Source organism: Pygocentrus nattereri, chromosome 3, assembly GCF_015220715.1.
Source record: "Pygocentrus nattereri isolate fPygNat1 chromosome 3, fPygNat1.pri, whole genome shotgun sequence".
In the NCBI taxonomy this organism is placed as follows: Eukaryota; Metazoa; Chordata; class Actinopteri; order Characiformes; family Serrasalmidae; genus Pygocentrus; species Pygocentrus nattereri.
The window spans coordinates 11,966,629-11,985,495 of record NC_051213.1 but is presented as its reverse complement, the minus strand read 5'-3'; the positions used below and the strand labels follow the sequence as shown (position 1 = coordinate 11,985,495).

Here is an 18,867-nt window from a genome sequence, read left to right as displayed (position 1 = left end):
TGTAGGTTCATTTCTTAGCTAGGAAAACTGTACATCTTGTCTTTTTATGCTAACTGCTCTAAAATATTCATTAACAATTTTTTTCTGCCACAACGATGCATATGACTTGCTGAAGCACTGTACTGTATTTCCTAAATCAGGAGTTCTGGGGCTTTGAATGCAAGTTGGAATATGATAAAGGAGCTGGAAAAGCCTACCCCCAGTCAGCTATGTTCAGCATTCATTCACACTGTTCATCTAGAAAGACTTTACTCAGACAGCACCTACTGTACATCAGCAACAAAGGCAAACAAATAAAAGAGAGACATTGCCCATGACAAAATAATGAGCCTAATTAAAATAAAAGTGCCTTGGATGATTGGGGAGATAAAGAACACCCGCACACACATACACACACACAAACTTTAAGGAGCACAAATTAAAATTCCTGCTAGGAGAAAAGTCTCCAGGCACAGACAGAGCTGTTGAATTATTAAGTTCTCTGTCACAAAAGTGGGGAAGCACCTCTATTAACAGAGGGACTGGAAGAGGAACCATAATAAGTGTTCTCATATGCATCTGTTACCCTAAAATTGCTATCAATCTGTTCCCACTGGAGAGATGACTCGAGGCACAGAACTCTGTTCTTGGGTTTCATATCCTCCACTGGGTGATTTCAGAAGTGCCTAAAACTATGATGTATGACCAGGACGTGTATGATCAGTTCCATGCAACAATTTATTTGAAAACTACTTACACAGAAGCTTCATAACACATGCATGAGCAGTGAATTACATTATTACAAAGCAATATTTGAGTATTTATATATACTACTATGTCAGTATATATAAAAGAACATAGGATATTTTATGAAACTTTGTACTGACATAAAGCCCCTTAAACACAAGTGATAAAACAACGATATCTATTCTATTTATAGCAGTGGCCTAATTAAGATGTCCATGCTGTACCAGTAGATAGACTGGTGACCTGTCCAGGCTGTATCCTGCCTTCCACCCGATGACTGCTGGGATAGGCTCCAGCACCCCCCGCAACCCTGAGGGAGAAGCAGCTTGTAAATGAATGGATGGATGGATGCATAAAAATGATCACTCAAGCTTCTTTCATAGAACTGATATGGTATATGGTGCTCTTAAATAGATCTCTGCCTTAATAGTTTGATTAGTTGGGAATGACCCTTCATAACAGTGTTATAAATGGAGCAAATGTCTCTGATTTTAGTTGAAAGGCTCATTCATCAATTCAGTGTCATTTACATAATCAAAAATCTTATGTCATGTGAAAAGATGTTTAAAAGCTTAAGATGTTCATAAAAGCTTTTTACATTATTCAACACTTATGCATGTGTTGTGAAGCCCATATGTAGTGTACCCTATATATATATATATATATATATATATATATATATATATATATATATATATATATATATATATATATATAAAGTAATGTCTATAAATAGACAAATATATATGTATATCTGCAGTTCGTCATATATGTTCTGTACAGTGCAGAGTACAGAGCAACTATAAACAGCTTATGCCAGTATTTATAAGATGTTTTATGAAGTAAATGACACTGTGTTGATGTTAGGGCCCTTAAACTACTGTCTTGGACATTTGGTCTATTTATAACACCATTATAAAGAAGTTATAGAGACAGAGGCCCAGTTAAGAACACCACATACTTTTTCAGTTCTGTGAAAGATATTACGAATGCAATGTTGCTGTCATTATATTCTGCTCAGTCTTTAGCACTTTGAGTGCTAATGGTATTGAGTAGCAATATTCCCAACAAATGGTGGCTAAAGTGCACATTTTTATGGTTCAAAAACATTTCAAACCTGTTAAGACTGCTTATAATATCTTTTTGATCAAGTTATTTCTTCTAGAGCCCAGAACAAAACCTCACAAATCCAAAATTCTCCTTTTAAAGAAGCAGGCAAAACTACTGTATATTGTATTAACATTAATACACATTACTGTACTGAGATTTTATTCCAAGTTATTCTGGGCAATTTCTAACGGTGCTTTCAGTACGAAATGTCTACACAATGTAATGAACAAATGATCATTTAAAATGCTACAAAGAAAAATCAAAGACAAAAGACTCCAATCAGGGTTACGCACCATCTGTGGAGTTTCCACTGCGTGTCTTCACTTGGACAAAGAAGGGTCAAGGATCAGCTGGGTGAAAAAAACTGGCCTTTACTGTTTAGTTATGCTGGGTATAGAAAGTTTTGATTAAGAGGATACTTTTAACAGTCTGTAATCGGGTTAAATTCATGGGCTTAATCAATTATTAACATAGACTAATTCTGCATATTTAGCTGGCTCCTCCAACACCATCACATCAAGCCAAATACAATTTGGTGAAGACTCTAAGTTAAGTGCTTATTTGAATAGAGGTGAACTAACGTGGTTCAGGGGCTCTTCAAGCAGCATGCTTATAAAATACAAAGAAAGCCTCAGAGAGCCATGGGGCAATACCAGGTAATATACAGAAGATGATTGACTGGTATTTCACCTTCCTTGACACACATTGTAAACTGGATAATTGCAATAATACATTATTAATTAGAAGGTACCACTGTCTTTTAATACCTCCTGTAATCTCTTGATGTCTGAATCATGAGATGAGTCATTTTTCAGGACAGGGAAAGAAAAACAAGCTTGAAGCTTGGCCTTAAAAGATGCTCAAAATAGATAGCTCAGACACAAAACTGCCACAAACCCACATTTTAAAGGGCCAGTACTTTACATTTCTCTTGCAATTTATTTTTCTCCCTGAGGTCCACGGATGACATTTGTGTAGACTTTATGCACCAAAAACGAAGACAAATTTAATATTTACATGACCATTTTTCAACCTCGCTTTATCCCTTAGAATTACACAGGTTGCTTTTGCGACTTAAAGACTAATATATAAATTACCTCTATTCTGATTGGCTGGCCTATAATGGGCCTCTTTCAAAAAGCAGAGGGAGCTGCAGTACATATAACTTCTTTATGAGTGCTGGAGTTAAACTGCCATAGACTAAATAGGTGGATGTATGTGTTTTGAGGACATCACAGAAACAATGAATTCAAAACATGCAGCTTCTGCATAATTTTTCCATAGATGGACTGAGGAGTGACTGGCATGATCTAAAACTAGCAAATAACTCTATATTATGAGGGTCTGGAATAGGGTTTGAGGGAGAGGTAGCAAATAATAAAATATTATGAAACTGGATGGAAGGGACGCTCTATCTATTCCAGAATGTGAAAACAAACAATGGAAAGAAAACTGCCAAAAGAAAATCAATTAGATTTATTGGGGCAATGGAGTGTGTGTTTGTCACATGCAAAGGTTCGAACCACCTCTGTACTGATCGGGGGTCTGCGGAGTTACCGCTACACACAGGTAACAACAGGTAAAGCACCTTAAGGAAGAGAAAAGTGAAGAGGTGCGCATGTCAAACAAAGGAGTGAAACCAGTGTGCTCAAACAAAGGCTGAACTAGAACATAAACATACGAGTCGAGATTTTTCGGGCATTTCCAATACGCCGCCTCTGGCTTTGGTGATCTCACTTGTGTGTCACATGGCAGGACAGGTGAATCATATTTAAAATAGCCTGGAAAAGTAATCAGGATGTGTTTTCCTGCTTTGTCTCCATACTATAGCAATAATGGTATATCACACTGACATTTGCCATTTATCTGAAGGAGACTGAAAAGCATGGGCACTCGCGATTCATTCACAACTTCAGTTCTACGCATCAATCAAACGATTCACTGAATAAAAAACAAACAAAAAACTACATCACTTCATTAACAGCAACTAGCGCTGCTCTGTAGCCGACCCTGCCAGCCTGCAGTGACATCAGAGGAGGATAAAGTTCAGCTCCTCACTGCTTAAATACATTTAGGGCATCATGCACCTTCAAAGAAGGGCAATTATTTATTATCGCCACCAAGAATTTTTCAGTGATTTGAAGCTTAATCACCAGCTTCATGATCGAATTTGCCTGTTCCACCTTAAATGGTGCAGCAACCTTGGGGACCAGAACGTAAGTGCTGCATTTAAAGTGGAACAGGCAAATTTGCCTGGTAGTGACCAAGACATCAGCATATTACTAGTGATTTGTATGCGTTATGAAGGAAATGACCATAAAATGCTATTACAATGGTTTTCTTACAATACAACAGATTTTAACTGAGTAATACTCACATTTATGCATCTCTTTGGCTGCTTGTGCAGTCTTCTTGCTGATGATTCACATAGCATTCTGGGAATTTTCTCATAATACTCCGTTTGTAGTGCGCCCCTGAAAAATCTCCATTAGAAGGGCCAAAGAGCCTTAACACTTCACCCTACCCCTCCATCTCAATAACAATCGGGACAACCCTACCCCTAGACGGGAACGTGCAAAACGGAAGGGTAGGGCTAAGTGTTAGGGGCAAGGGCTGAAATGTGATTGAGCCTTACTCTTTGTAGTCCTCTTTTCTTTCTTTTAGTTTTGGCGCAATTTCTTTTCTCTGCCCTCTTTACTTTTCTTTAACAACACTAAGTACAGTACGATACTGCTAGCCGCTGCCTTAAGTAGTGGAGTACGCAGGTGTGTCGAGCTGAACCTAATTAGTCCGTGGCTCCTTGCCAGCATTGCCCTCTGCTGGCAGCAGGCAGGGCTGGCGGGACCCTTCTAGATGAAACGTTTTGTTGGGTTGTCTTTTTCCCCGACTTATTTTCTTGACCCTACTGTACAACTAGTTACTTTTCTGTGTTTTCATAAGTTTACATTTCTAATGGCAAAGGCCAATGAAATAGGAGATTTGGAAGTGTCACAGATTTAAGGAAAGAGATTCTTGTTAATTTTGAGAAATTTCTCCTTGTGAACAACTTTGAAATTATTCCAACGTTGTGTTTGGTTTAGCTGCCAACCGTTTTCATTTGGCTTTAAGTCAATCACAGTCTCTGCCCGTACATTATCAGCAAGCTATAAGTTAGCTAGCAAACCTAGGTTTGGGTCCTCACACACTGGGTGTCACACACTGTCCTCTGTTGTAGATTCAGTTGTCAGGGTGAAACAGTTCGGATAGTCTCAATAATAAACAAATGACAAATAATACTCAGCTTTGTCTTTCAATTTCAGTTGCTTTTCAGCTACTATAAACAGTTTCTAGAATTTGAGAGTATAGATTTCTTAGGACTTGACAGAAGGCAGGTTTGCATCAGTTTAACTCAGAGTTTAACTCATATCTAGAAAACTAAGTATTAATCAAAGGATCATCAAATTATTAAAGTATTAAAGTAATACACTCTGAATTACAACTGAATTTTTCTTACATACAGAGGCCAATGAAGATATCGCTTCTCCCACCACTAGTTTCTATGTCCCACTGTGGAAGAAGCTAGAACTGTAAACCTGGTAAAACATCAAACTAACAACGACTTTTAACAATCTCATCCACAGTGTCTAAATTCAGAACTAAATGTACTGATTTCATGCAGATCTGCTCTGTATAACTATAATATATTGTGCACCAGCAACTCCAAGTTTGACTTTTCTGTGTTCATACATTCCAGAGTTAGGTCACTGTAACAACCAAGCACAATGGTTCCATTCCTTGAACCAATCAGTTTGGTAAAAATAACCCATCTAATAGCTGGGTTGCCAAATATACCAGGTTAGGTTGTTTTCAGTCCAACATTTTTTGGGGGGACAAATCAAACAGACTGTTTTCTTACTTGACCTTTAAGAATGATGTATGTAGATCATTTCTGTTCTAATGGGCTGTTGTGTATTGTGTCTTGTTGAAAAAAACTGCCTCCACTGAAACACTCCTTATAACTTCAGTGTGAAAGGGTGGAGCTAAACAGTTGTAGGTTGAACAGGCAGATATATTTTTCCATGAAATACAGTCTGAGATCAGACACAAGAAGGGAGTCTAATATTGATCGTGGGCAAGATTACACAGTGGGTATTATAAAACGTAAGCGAGGAAGACGTAGTTGTTATTCTCTCTGCTGTTTCTTGGGAACGTAAGCAGCATGGCTGTAATACCTTGTTTAACATTCGCTATCCCTCCCTGATGGCTAAGCCTGAGAAGTTAGCAGAAATCTCAGCGAGTGTGCTGACAGTACCGTGGAGACGCTGCTCCCAGTGACACAGTGAAAGGCTATCAATTATTTGTCAATATGAAGCGGCTCCATGGCGCGTATGACAGTCGCCCACTCACCATCTGTTCAGCCAGCTAGTGGACGATCAGTCTTTTGTGTGAATCATACAGTAGAAATAAAAAGTGTTGAATGTACAATGTGTGGACCAGAGTGGACGAGTAACAGCTTCATAAGAATGCCATTGAAAAGGAGGCTGACCCTTTCATCCCTGGAAAGCCTGTTTGAAAAGACTTTGTTTTGGGATTTATTTTCTAAAGAGCTGGTATTGACGATTTCATTTTCTGTCGCCTGTATTTCTAATTTAAAAATGGAGACACTAAATGCTCAGATCAGACAGGGGGAGTCTGGACATGATGGCTATAAATGGCTGGCTGTTTGGATCCTTAAAGACAGCAGCCTTCCCTTTCGCTTCCATTGCCTAAACCAACCAAATCTCTGTGCAGCTCGTGGCTAAAGTTTTGTACTTACTTCTCACTAATGGTGTGAAGTTACAGATACTACTGCAACTAGCAAATGAAAAGGCTGCTTGTTTCTATTATTATTCTAAGCGTATTTACCAAGATTACAAGTTGGGCAGGGTATAAATTCTGTTTTGTTTTGTCTCAGTTTTCTCCTGTTTTTGTTCTTTACAGGAAGTGGGGAAGTTGGTTGCATTTTTTGTTTCCCTTCTTTTGGTTGGTTTAGTTAAGTTATGAATAGTCAGAATGAGGTTTTGTTACATTTCCCCAACAATCAATTTGTCTTGCAATCATCTATTGGTATTTCTGGACTGGATGCAGGAAGGGAGAGAAGGGGTCAGTCCTTTTTTAAGTCTTAGACTTTCCATGACACTAAACTGCCACAACAGTACAGTACAGTCTTAACATGGCACCAATCTGAAACCTAGTATCAGCACAGGGCTGATATCAGTAGAAAATCGATCTGATTCTCTAACAAAGTAGCCTGAAATATCACAGAATTGCACATAAAGTGAAGTACAGTAGGCCACATGATAACAACAGCAGCCAAACAGAACAGCTAAACAAAGATCATACCATAATGGCAATTCTAGTCTGTTTTTGGGTTAAACTGAATAAATGCCTGTGGTTTTGTGTAATTTGTATTTTCTTGTAAGTTAGTAGAAAAGTAGACAATAGTCAATTGTTTGTGCAGTTTTAGATGGCCTTTGTAAATGAAGCACTTCAGAGAAAAAAAAAAAATCATTTTATAGCTAAATACTTTATTTTTTTAAAAATACTTTTACTTTTATTACTAGCTAAAAAAACCAAAATATCAGTTCTTGTACTTACTTACCCACTTAAGTAAGTAAAAGACACTTGTTTGCTAAAAATCACAGGGGTTAAATCACAATATCGATCAAGGTTGCGCTCCAGCATCGTGAATAACTTACGACTGTGCTGCGGTCAGCGAGGGCGGGTTTACGCGGATTTGCCTTTATGGACCGGTTCTCCAGTGGGTCCTGGAGAGCCCAGCACATATGAGCAATATAATCTACCTCCTGGTCCCTTTATAGCAAACCAAAGCACTGTTGCATCAGGGCAAGCAGGTATTGACAGCGCTGAATAAATTCCTCAGGGTGGCTGTTGCTGCACCGAAGCTTAAACAATGACACGGCACTGACTACTGCTATTGTAACATGTATGGGGATAGATGGAGTGAGACAAACGGGGGGTGGGGGGGTGAGGGTGTGAAGGCTCTCGATATGTTTCAGAGTGTGCATGTACATGACAGGTTGAATGCTGTTGAGTGGGAGTCAATGGATGGATTTTTTGCTTGCCTCTCACTGGGGCAGAATGTTGACTGATTCAGGATACACTGAACTGACTATTGCAAGACACTGTTGGTTGAGGCCTTATTGTACATCACAATACCAAAAGTACCAGTAACAGTACAAGTAGAGACCCACTGAGTTTCTTTGGCTATTATTAGTAATTTGACTTGATAATCAGTAGCTGAGATTAATTTACTGAACCCCAGGCTTATTATTCAGTTTGTTATTAAAGCTCTTAGGAAAAATGTAATAGTTATTACTCAATTACTCCTTTACATCTAGCACTTAGTCTGTTGGTACTTTCCAGTGAATTTTGCAAAAAATCTGAAGTTATGCAAAAATCTCATTCAAACTCAACAAAAAAATGAAGGAAATGAGTTCTAAAATATGCAAAAATGAGTGTTATTAATTTTAAACAATATTTACTTTCTAAGAAAGTGAAAACTCACTCTTGAAATGAATGAATAAATGAATGGCATTTTTGTTCTGTAACTTCTTTTTGTAGCTTATTTTTGTGGTAATGCAAATGCAAATTGTCAACCTGTATAGTTTTAATTACCTGAAACAACACAACTAACTAACATCTAACTAGACCAATCATTCCATCTCTGATACGTTAGCATTTAACTCTTAAAAAGGGCTCCGTAGCAAAGAAGCTGGTTCTATACATGAACACTTACAGAACCCTTTGCGTGATTGAAGGGTTCCTAGCATCATGAAAGGGTTATTCATATTAATGGAGAATGTGTGGTAGATGGTTCTATATAGAATCTATTTGAAAATGTGAAAATCTTTAAAAAAAAAATTGAAAATCTATACAGCTCCCAAAAGGGTTCTTCTAATGTTACAATTTTGACATCGTAACAACAGAAGATTCCCTTTAGGGTGCTATATAGAACAAATTGTGTGAGGGAAAACACTATAGACCATCTGCAAGTCCTAGATGTATTACCATCACTGTGAACACTAGTTGCAGTATATTTATTGGGTTTTCATCAGATGGTTGCGTAACGTCAGTGATCTTTACTGAGCGTGTCAGTCGTAAACTGCTACAAGTTAGAATACATGTTATTATGGCTGTTACAAACTTCAACCGAAACATGAAATGTCTTCATAAGCTTCAAATGTCCATGTTTAAACTAGAATGGACCAAAGCATCCATGTGCAGCTTAGCTAATCTAACATATTTGCAGAGTCCTATAGGGGTGCCAGGAGGAGCTAGGATTATAGTAGAGGTATTTCTGTCCTTGTTTCTCACTGAACTGAAGGCCTAGTTCTAATAGTCAAGGCTTGCCACTGTTCATACTAATCTTAAGGAGTACCTGATTTAGAGTGTTTGATAGTGTGTATGTCTGTATGTTTGCACCACCGTGTCAAGCGAGGTATGAAACCTGAATATGAAAATACTCTGCTGTGTTGCTACTGTGAACCAGCCTGCATCCTGTGGGTATCTTGAATACTCAATTGTGTGCATGTGTATGTGTGGTGAGTGTGCGTGGGTCACTAAGGGTTGTAAAGACCCTCAGACTTTCCCTCTGTTTCATTAAATTCTCCGCATCACAGCGCGAAACACATTACTGTGTGACAGCAGATATGAGCAGGGTCACACACAACCCACCTGCCTCCAATCTGCCCACAGCTCTGCATACACTACCTCCTCATTACCACAACTCAGCTACACGCAAACATACACACAGATGAACTAAAACCAACTGAATAACTCAAGCACTTTCCTCATGTGAAAACTCTTTGTCTAAGCAATGCAACTATAAACAGTCCTCTGTTTAAAAAGTCTTTGGCATTTTCAACAAAATACAGCAAAATAATACAACAACAACAAGAATAAAACCAAGTTAGTAAAAATAAATATCAGTGTTATATATATGAACCAGGGATGTACGTGCCCACTAATTTTGATACCTGACTATTTGTATGAGTCAATGAAAGGACATGCTGTTAACTAAAAGGTGTGGGGTTGAGGGGGTCTTTTTTGGGGTTTCTTTCTTTCAAGGTAAGGAAGTAATTTACACAAACCTAACAGCACAAAGGTACAAACAATTCTGCGTTTTTTTTCCTTAGGATGTTTCTCAAATACATATTTAAGAAATAACTTAAGGTGATATTGGTGAATGATTCTCATTACCTCCTCTTTTATAAACCCCTTTGTTTGATGTAGTGCTTGCGAAGTCTGTGTTTCCTGTCCTGAGTCTCTGAGCTTTTCTTTTGTATTGTTATTGCATATGACCCCTGCCTGTCATATGGACTGTGATCGTCCTCAGCAATGTGTTCATATTAAGTCAAAACCATGAGCAAAACGAGGCATTTCAATAAATGATTGGTTCACATGTCTTACATTGGCTTCCATGTCTTTCTATCATTAAATGCAACAAAAACCCAAATAGTGATTTTAGTATCTGAATACTCGAACAGTTACCCAAGAACTCAAGTACCTGTGCGCATATCTAATTAGAACATACTGTTTGAAGGTGTGGTTCAAATTATTTCCGTCGTCCAATTATCTATTCCAGATGGAATCAATCAGCCATGCTTATTTACCCTAGTGCTGGATCTACAAGGATAATGTTGCCAAAAAAAAAGTAATAAAACACAAGAAAACAGTAGTTGCCCAAATCTTTTCTGTAAATACATCCCCAAAACTTTTCTCAACCCACTCAAACTGCATCCAGGTCTTTATTAAGGCAGATATGCCAGTGTGGTTTAGGACACAGCATGACTTGCTGTGAACTATAAAAATGAATTAAAATAATGTTTTACTTTAGACAAACGGTGCTGTGCTGAATTCTGACGTCCCTGCACAATCCCATTTTTCATGTTTGGGGATGTACTTACTGATAGGATTTGGGTGACTACTGATTTTTGGTACTTGTTATACCTATAGCAAAATTTTGTCAAATAAAAATGTCTTGGTTGATCAACTGCACTAACATCACAACAGAAGCCAATGAGATGTCGTCTCAACACATGCTCGCCAACAGATTTTCAGTTATATTACAAAGTACCATAAAACATGTTGAAATGGTTGTCCATGGTAATTGACCATATGATACCATATGCTAGATTAGGCTAGGAAATGTTGACCTACTCCTTTAAGATCCAGAGGTGCTGCACTGCAAGTACAATCATTCTCAATTTTGTTGATGAAAATTACAGTCATTTATCTCAATGCCAATAAATCTTTGACTGGTGGTTTTCAGATACAGAAGTGTCATGAAATTAATCACGTCAAGTTTTCAAACTAACTGTGTAAACAAACTTTCAATCAACTGGTTTATTTTTAACTCTGTACGTTTGTGCAGGTTAACATCCTGATTGATCAGACACACCTGTAGCGGTTCACTGATGCTGTTACTGTGAGGAGATAGCAGGTACAGTGATTTATTGCTTTACAGAAGAAATGCATTAATCATTACACTGATACGTACATAGAGTAATGAGTAAGAAGGACAAAATTTGAGATTATGGGATCAATAACCAGATGTGCAGGAGTTTTAAGGTGGAAGAAGTAGGTGAAATCAGTTTGGCATTTACCAACAAATCACTCCAGATGTACAGGGAGCAGGTAAATGATCCTAACTCTTTTTCCAGACAGTTCTGATTTATTTTGACTAATCTTCAGAAACAGTCGGCAGCTCCTCTAAAGACCTAGCTGCCGGTTCATGTGCCTGGCAGCTGTGGCAGACTGGACTAGTTGCTGCTGTGTGCTCAATAATTAATTGTTGATGCAAGGTGCACCGGAGCGATCGTGACAGCTCTAATTTATTTCATCCTGAGGCTTGAGTGCTCTCCGACTTGGTGAAGTATTTGAGGCGAAGTGTGGCACCTGAATGGAGTATCTCTCCTGGTGATAGCTCACTTTCTGAGCTGCGTCTGTCACTCCTGGAAAGTAGCTGATGCTGTAATGTGGTCTGTATAATGCAACACAATGAAGCTCCACTGCTCCAAAAGAACGTTTCAGTCTTTCAGCCACAGCCTGGTCTCAGGCGACGTCCCATCTCTCTCCTCACTGCTACACCCTGAATGACAACAAAGCTTTCAAACTAAACGTTGTTCAAACTACCGACGTCAATATCAGACAGATATTAAGATTCTTCATCCCAGAGCTTCATGTACTCATGAAGAAAATGATGAAGCGACTCCAAACTACAAAATATACTTCTGTGGATAGAAGTGCTACTAAAGACAGACAGACAGACAGACAGACAGAAAGAAAGAAAGTCAAACTTGAAAGAAAGAAAATGAGAAATAAAATGTAAGAAAGAAAGAAAGCAAGAAAGTCAAACTGAAAGAAAAATAAAGAAAGAAAACAAAAAAGGCTACAATAAAAAAATGTTGAATGAAAAAAATTAAGAACAAAATTAAGAAAGAATAGATGGAATAAAAAGAAAAAGGAAAAAGAAAGAATAAACAACTGAAAGTCAGAATGAAAAAATGGACAAAAATGAAAAAAGAAAGAAAGAAAAAGAAGTCAAACTGCAAGGAAGGAAGGAAGGAAGGAAGAACGAAAAGAAGAACGAAAGAAACTAAAAAGGCTAGAATGAAAAAAGAAAAACAATTAAGAAAGAATAGATGTAATGAAAAGAAAGAAAGAATGAATAAAAGAAAGGAAAGAAGAACAGAAAGAAAGAAAGTCAAACTGAAAGAAAAAGAAAAAAGGAACAAAAAATTGAAAGAATGAAAAAAATTGACAAAAAGAAAAAGAAAGAAAGAAAGAAAGAAAGAAAGAAAGAAAGAAAGAAAAAGCTAGAATAAGAAAAAGCAAGCTAGAATACAAAATGAAAGTTAAAAGGAAAAAATGGACAAAAATTAAGAAAGAAAAAGAAAGAAAGAAAGACAAAGGAAAAAAAGAAGATAGATAAAAAGAAAGATGGAATAAAAAGAACAAAAAAACTAAAAATAAACAAAAATGAAGAAAGTAAGAAAGAAAGAAAGTGTGAACGAAAGAGTGTGAGTTCTACAGTGCTTGAAAATCAGTGAGCTAACCGTAAAGAGGCAAACTGAGCACAGAGCAGGTCTGCTGGTGATTGGCTTACAGTAGCAGTGAGCTCTGAGTGCGGAGCCTCAGGGGAGGGTGGGCTCTCAGTGGGGAGCGTCACTCACATTACTGGAAAGGCCTGTGAGTAATGACTCAGGCTGGAGAGACCGGAGAGAGGATGAGCTTGACATTAGCCGAGCGATCCGCTCAAAGATTACACTCCCCCCTTCCTGTTATTCTCCTTAATTATTTACGCATATTTATTTTATTGCTGCTGACTGCCCAATGGCATTTCCTCTCTTTAACTGCTTGTTAAATGCATCACTTGACCTTTTTTTCCAAGAGATAAAAATCTCCATGACCCAGGTTGTAATTTTTCTTTTAACGTCTTTAATCCAACATATAATGGTCCAACAATGCAGCACCCTCTGGATTTAAAGCCTGGCTGAACAGCTTGTGCAGAATAACAAAATGGCCAGAGTCTATTATACGATAGCCATTTTTCACTTCACATTTAACTCAAGAGAGTTTAATGGCAAGTGCTGTGTAAACTGAAACTGAAATCCATCTCATCTCTCCAAAACTATGCTGAAAACCTCTTGCTGATTGCAAACTTCCCAGGCTTTCCCTGCCACTAGTGATGCACTAATGTGATATACTGGATCAGTATTGGCACCAATACTGACCTTACTAAAGAGTTCTGATACAGACAGACATGACATAATAAAAATAAAAATAACAATTAACATTAAGAAAGACTAACCTGGCAGTCTTACACTTTGCATCCCACAGGCTCATTGGTTTGTCAGAATTCTGTGTTTTCATTCATAAATGTTCTGTCACTACAATACCTATCATGCATTACACAAACGTCATGCAACCACTGGGACATCGCAGAACCACTGTAGGAGATCAGTAGGCATGTTTACAGCAGATGTAGTGATGGGGACATTTTTAACTTTGGCCTCAGTGCAACTTCGTCTCGAAAAGTTTTTGCAGTTCAATAAAATGGAAATTTTAAGGCAGTCAAGTTACTCACTTTAAGTCAAAACATGTTAAAACTGCAGTTTTCCCAGACATGGATTAAACTAATTTTGGACTCAAATGAGAATTACCATTGGAAATGCCAAAATGTCCAACTGTCCACTGGTGAGCAGGGGTAAATCTGTAGAAAAGCCAAATATTGCTAAAGAACAGTTCATTTCGATGTCCACACCTAGAACTTTTGACATAGTTTTAAAATAAGCAAACCAAAACTTGTGTAAAGCAGAGAAAATACATATGGCTCAGATTACACAGTGAGGTACAACATTTATCACATTGGTCATTGGTGGTGTTCGGATAAAATTTAGATAGCTGAGATTTAGATCGATGAACTCTGTGCAATACTTTAAATTGAACCAAATGTAATCTTGCACAAGGTACACTTACCCGCACCTTGGCGATAGCCTTATCCCACCCTTGGTCTTGTTAGGGCAATGCCCAGCTTGTATTCCCAAGATCTTTTACTTTTATTCGTGGAACATGGGTCCAGATGAATAAGCTTCGAATAGATGTTGGACATACAAAATTTTTGAAAGGGATCTAAAGACAGAAAGTCATCCAAGGGATATCCAACAGGTAGGTGGATGTAATAAAAAAAAAAAGAGAAAAGACACAGTGTCTAATTTACAAGTATCTAAACAAGTGGGAAGGGGGCAGGTTGAATTCAGCTGATAACTGAGCAAAGCTAAAAAAATTACTGTCTTTATAAAGATCATGAAGGGATTTAATACCTCTGCTGTGCCAGGTAATAAAAGCAGTGTTGTTCAGGGTGGGTGGGAATAAATGGTTATCCAATATAGGCAAAGATGATGAAGGTGACATAAGTTTAAAGTGGCGCCTAAATTGAATCCAAATCCGAAAGATAGAGAGGACTATGGGGTAGGTGGTAAAATCTGTAAGCCTGAGAGGTAAGGAGGAAGCAAGAAGTGCAGATACTGAAGATGAAGAAAGGGAGTGAATTTCAATTTTAACCCACAGCAAATTTGGGGAATGAAGCAAAACACACAACCTTTTGAATATGAGCTGCGCTGTAATAGAATAGAAAATTAGGAAGGGTGAGCCCCCAACCATAAAATTTGAATCTCTGCAACAAAGATTTCCTCACTTTGGGAATCTTTCCATCCCATATAAAGGAAGTGATGAGCTGATCCAAAGTTTTAGGGAGAAGTAGTGGAATAGTTTGAAACAGAAATAGAAACTTAGGCATAACATTCATTTTACAGTGTTAATTCTCCCAATAAGTGATAAGGGGAGAGACTTCCATCTTTGTAAGTCCAGTTTCAATTTATCAATCAAAGGAGAGAAATTATTATGGAAAAGAGAGGATAAAGTTTGAGAGATATGGATCCCTAAATACCTAAACCCAGCAGGGGCATATCTAAACGGAATAGCGGATTGATTAAGTGATCCAAAGCTCTGCAAGAGTGACATAATAGGAGGAAGAGAAATGCTTGGATCAGTCACATATAACAACAAGTCATCGGCATACAAAGATAATTTCAGTTCGATACCAGAATGAAAAATTCCATGAAAAGATGAAAGAGATTTTAATGCAATGGACAGGGGTTCAATAGCAAGGGCAAACAACAAGGTGGACAGTGGGCACCCCTGCCTCGTCCTGCGTGAAAGTGGAAAATATGTAGAATGGACACAATTGGTGTGAACACTAGCCATGGGGGAAGAATACAACAATTTAATCCAAGAAATTAATGTCTCTCCAAGCTATATCTACACAAAACTTCAAATAGGTAACCCCACTCAACCTGATCAAATGCTTTCTCTGCATCTAACGAAATGATCACTTCTGGAGGTGGAATGTTCCGTAAAAATCGTATTTAAAAGGGTGCGGACTTTACAAAAGAGGTAGCAACCTTTAATAAAGCTATTCTGGTCATGAGAAATTATTTCAGGAAGAACGTTCTCCAAAAGCCAATAATTTCGCCAGGATTTTTAAGTCCACATTTAGGAGGGACAAAGGTCTATGTGGGATCCTTATCTTTCTGCAGAAGGAAAGATATGAATGCTTCCATAAATGTAGGAGGGAGAGATCCAGATAGTAAGGATTCGTTGTATACATTGAGAAGAAGAGGAGATAATCTATCCCTAAACCTTTAAAAAAATTCGATGGGAAAACCGTCAGGACCAGGTGCTTTATTAGTTTGCATAGAATTGATTGAGAGAGAAATCTCCTCTAAGTCTAAGGGCGAATCAAGAATGTATATAGGTGTAGTATTCACAGAGGGGAAACTCCAGACTGACGAAAAATGAAAGCAACTCGGTATCATCGGAGAGGGATTCATATTTATAGAGTAGAATAAAAGGATTTAAAGACAGCATTTATAGATGGTGAATCAGAGCATAATGCACCAAGTGAATCTTTAATTTGGGAAATTGATCGAAATGAAGTCTGTCTTTTAAGCTGGTGGGCCAAAAGTCTCGAGGGTTTTTCCCCCATGTTCATAATAACTACTACGTGTACGCAATAGCAGTTGCTCAGCGTCAGTTGTTGTGGTGAGATCGAATTCAGTTTCTAACTCAAGGCGCCGTTTCAATAATGCGGGTGTTGGATTTGTTGAATTGAGTTTATCACCCTCAGTTATTTCTGTCATCAAATTTTGCAATTTAAGTTTGTGTGATCTGTTCTGATATGCTGTGTATCATATGATTTGTCCACGTAGGTAGGCTTTAAGAGATTCCCATAAAACAGAAGTAGTAACAGAGTCATTCTTGTTAATAGCTATAAACTCGTCAATTGAGAATGACATATAATTATTAAAAGCATCGTCAGACAGCAACAGTGAGTTAAGCCTCCAGGGAGATGATAATTTGAGAATGTTATATTTACTGTCAACGGAGCATGATCTGAAATAACTATAGGGTGATAATAAGAGGAAACAACGTTACCAATGAGAGAACCGTCAATAATAAAATAGTCAATACGGGAATACACTTGTTGAGGATGAGAGTAAAAGGAAAATACCTTGGCACCCAGGTTATAAAAAAAATGATAAAAAATTGACAAACACATTATTGGACATGAAATCTAATACTGCTTGGGAAGTCAAAGAACGTGACAAAGTGCGAATGATCTGATCTGTCTAAGAGTGAGTCAACTGTGCACTTGAGGTCTCCGCCCATAATTAAAAGATGAATTTTTAAAGAAGGAATAGAGCTAAATAACTTTTGCATAAAATTTGGATCGTCAGTTTAGGAGACGATCCAAGTTAGGAGCATACATTTTTACCAACAAAACCGGGGTATTACATAAAATGCCACGAACAATCAGGTACCTGCCATTCCCATCTGTAAAAGTAAAAAAAACAGGACGAACTGTGTTCACTGACAGTGGTTTTCTGAAGTGTTCCAGAGCCCGTGTGATAATATCTGTTACAGAATGATGTCGGTTTTTAATGCAGTGCCGCCTGATGGATCGAAGGTCACGGGCATTCAATGTTGGTTTTCTGCCTTACTTGCAGAGATTTCTCCAGATTCTCTGAATCTTTTGATTATGAATATTTGCAAAAAACAATAATGTTTATCCGTTTGAACATTAAATATCTTGTCTTTGTAGTGTATTCAATTGAATATAGGTTGAAAAGGATTTGCAAATCATCATATTCTGTTTTTATTGATGTTTTACACAATGTTCCAACTTCATTGTAATTGGGGTTGTATGAACATTAAAAAACATTCCAAACAAAAATAATTGGCAAAAATGTTGGTATTAATGGGTATAAATGTTTAACTGTGCTGTGGTGTTTGTGCTGGTCAATAATGACCAGTGTTTTAAGCACAGATGTACGTCCCTCAGTAGTGCGGGCAGGAGCGAGGCAGTTATTGAGGTCATACTTTCACAGTCTGAAGGAGAAGAGAGGAGGGTGCCAGCTCCTGATTGCTTTCCCAAACCGTAAAGTGATAATGCCGCACATATTTGCATAAACAGATGAGAGAGCAATCAGACCGAAGTTTGTGGAATGCCTTAAAGTGCATTTTTCAATTATCAAACAGGTCAGTCATGGCGAAAATCGTTCGACCAGACCAGCAACCAGCCGCCTGCAGACTGTTTGAATCCCCTGGGCCGTAAGTCGGAGGAATAATGAAATAGATCACTGCGCCACAGAAAGGTGGCAGAGGAGCTCTAATGGCCTCCATAAACAATGATTTCTAACTTCGCAATCTAGAGTGTGAAAATATTTTTGTAAGTGTAATAACAGAGACGTACAGATACACATACACAAACCTGAAACTCACAGAGCTAAAATACAAACACACAAGCTCCACTTAGACCAAAATGCAGATCAACAAAGATAAAGTATGAAAAAAGTGAGAGCAACTGCACCAGTTTACTCTCAGAGCAACAAGAAGCATGTGTGAATACTAAACCGAACACAGGTCACATTGTTGCTTGCTGAATATTTCTTATTACAGTGATGTTTCTATTAGTCTACTGCTTTTAATATACAAAATAGCAAGGATTTTGCATGGTTCAAGGAAGAATAGTAACATTTGAAAGTCTGTGGTCACTTATTATATGTACAATTATAGACCTTTTATACACAATATACACATTTATACACACACACACACACACACATATATATATATATATATATATATGCATACGTGTGTGTGTGTATTTTTATGCAAATATCTTTAAAATACTACAATACATACAAGAAGTATTTCAGTTGAAGTTGAAGCATTTGTTGCCAAGCAACCATCGACCTCTGAAGGAGGACAAAAACTTTCAGTTGCACATCACTGTAATGCAATGACCCTCTACTGGCTTACACTAATGTGCGGGAGGCGTGTCTATGCAGAGCACCATTTGAGGAGGCTGTGGGGAGGCATGACATTTGCAGTAACAGAGACTTTAATTGTAAATAAGTTCATTGT

The 18,867-nt window shown here is 37.8% G+C and overlaps 1 protein-coding gene across 2 annotated transcripts in view; it reads right to left on the bottom strand.

Moving 5' to 3' along the window:
- The window catches only part of fars2 (phenylalanyl-tRNA synthetase 2, mitochondrial), a 185,194-nt gene that overhangs the window by 16,281 nt on the left and 150,046 nt on the right, over positions 1 to 18,867 (bottom strand). Inside the window, exons 7-8 of one of the 2 annotated variants that reach the window (XR_005130119.1) lie at positions 2,130 to 2,186; positions 865 to 1,036 (exon numbers count right to left, since the gene is read on the bottom strand). The exons of the other annotated variant lie outside the window; for it this stretch is intronic. The gene's annotated coding sequence lies outside the window, so the exon portion shown is untranslated. Of the gene's footprint in view, positions 1 to 864; positions 1,037 to 2,129; positions 2,187 to 18,867 lie in introns of those variants that run through there. 2 annotated transcript variants of the gene reach the window in all.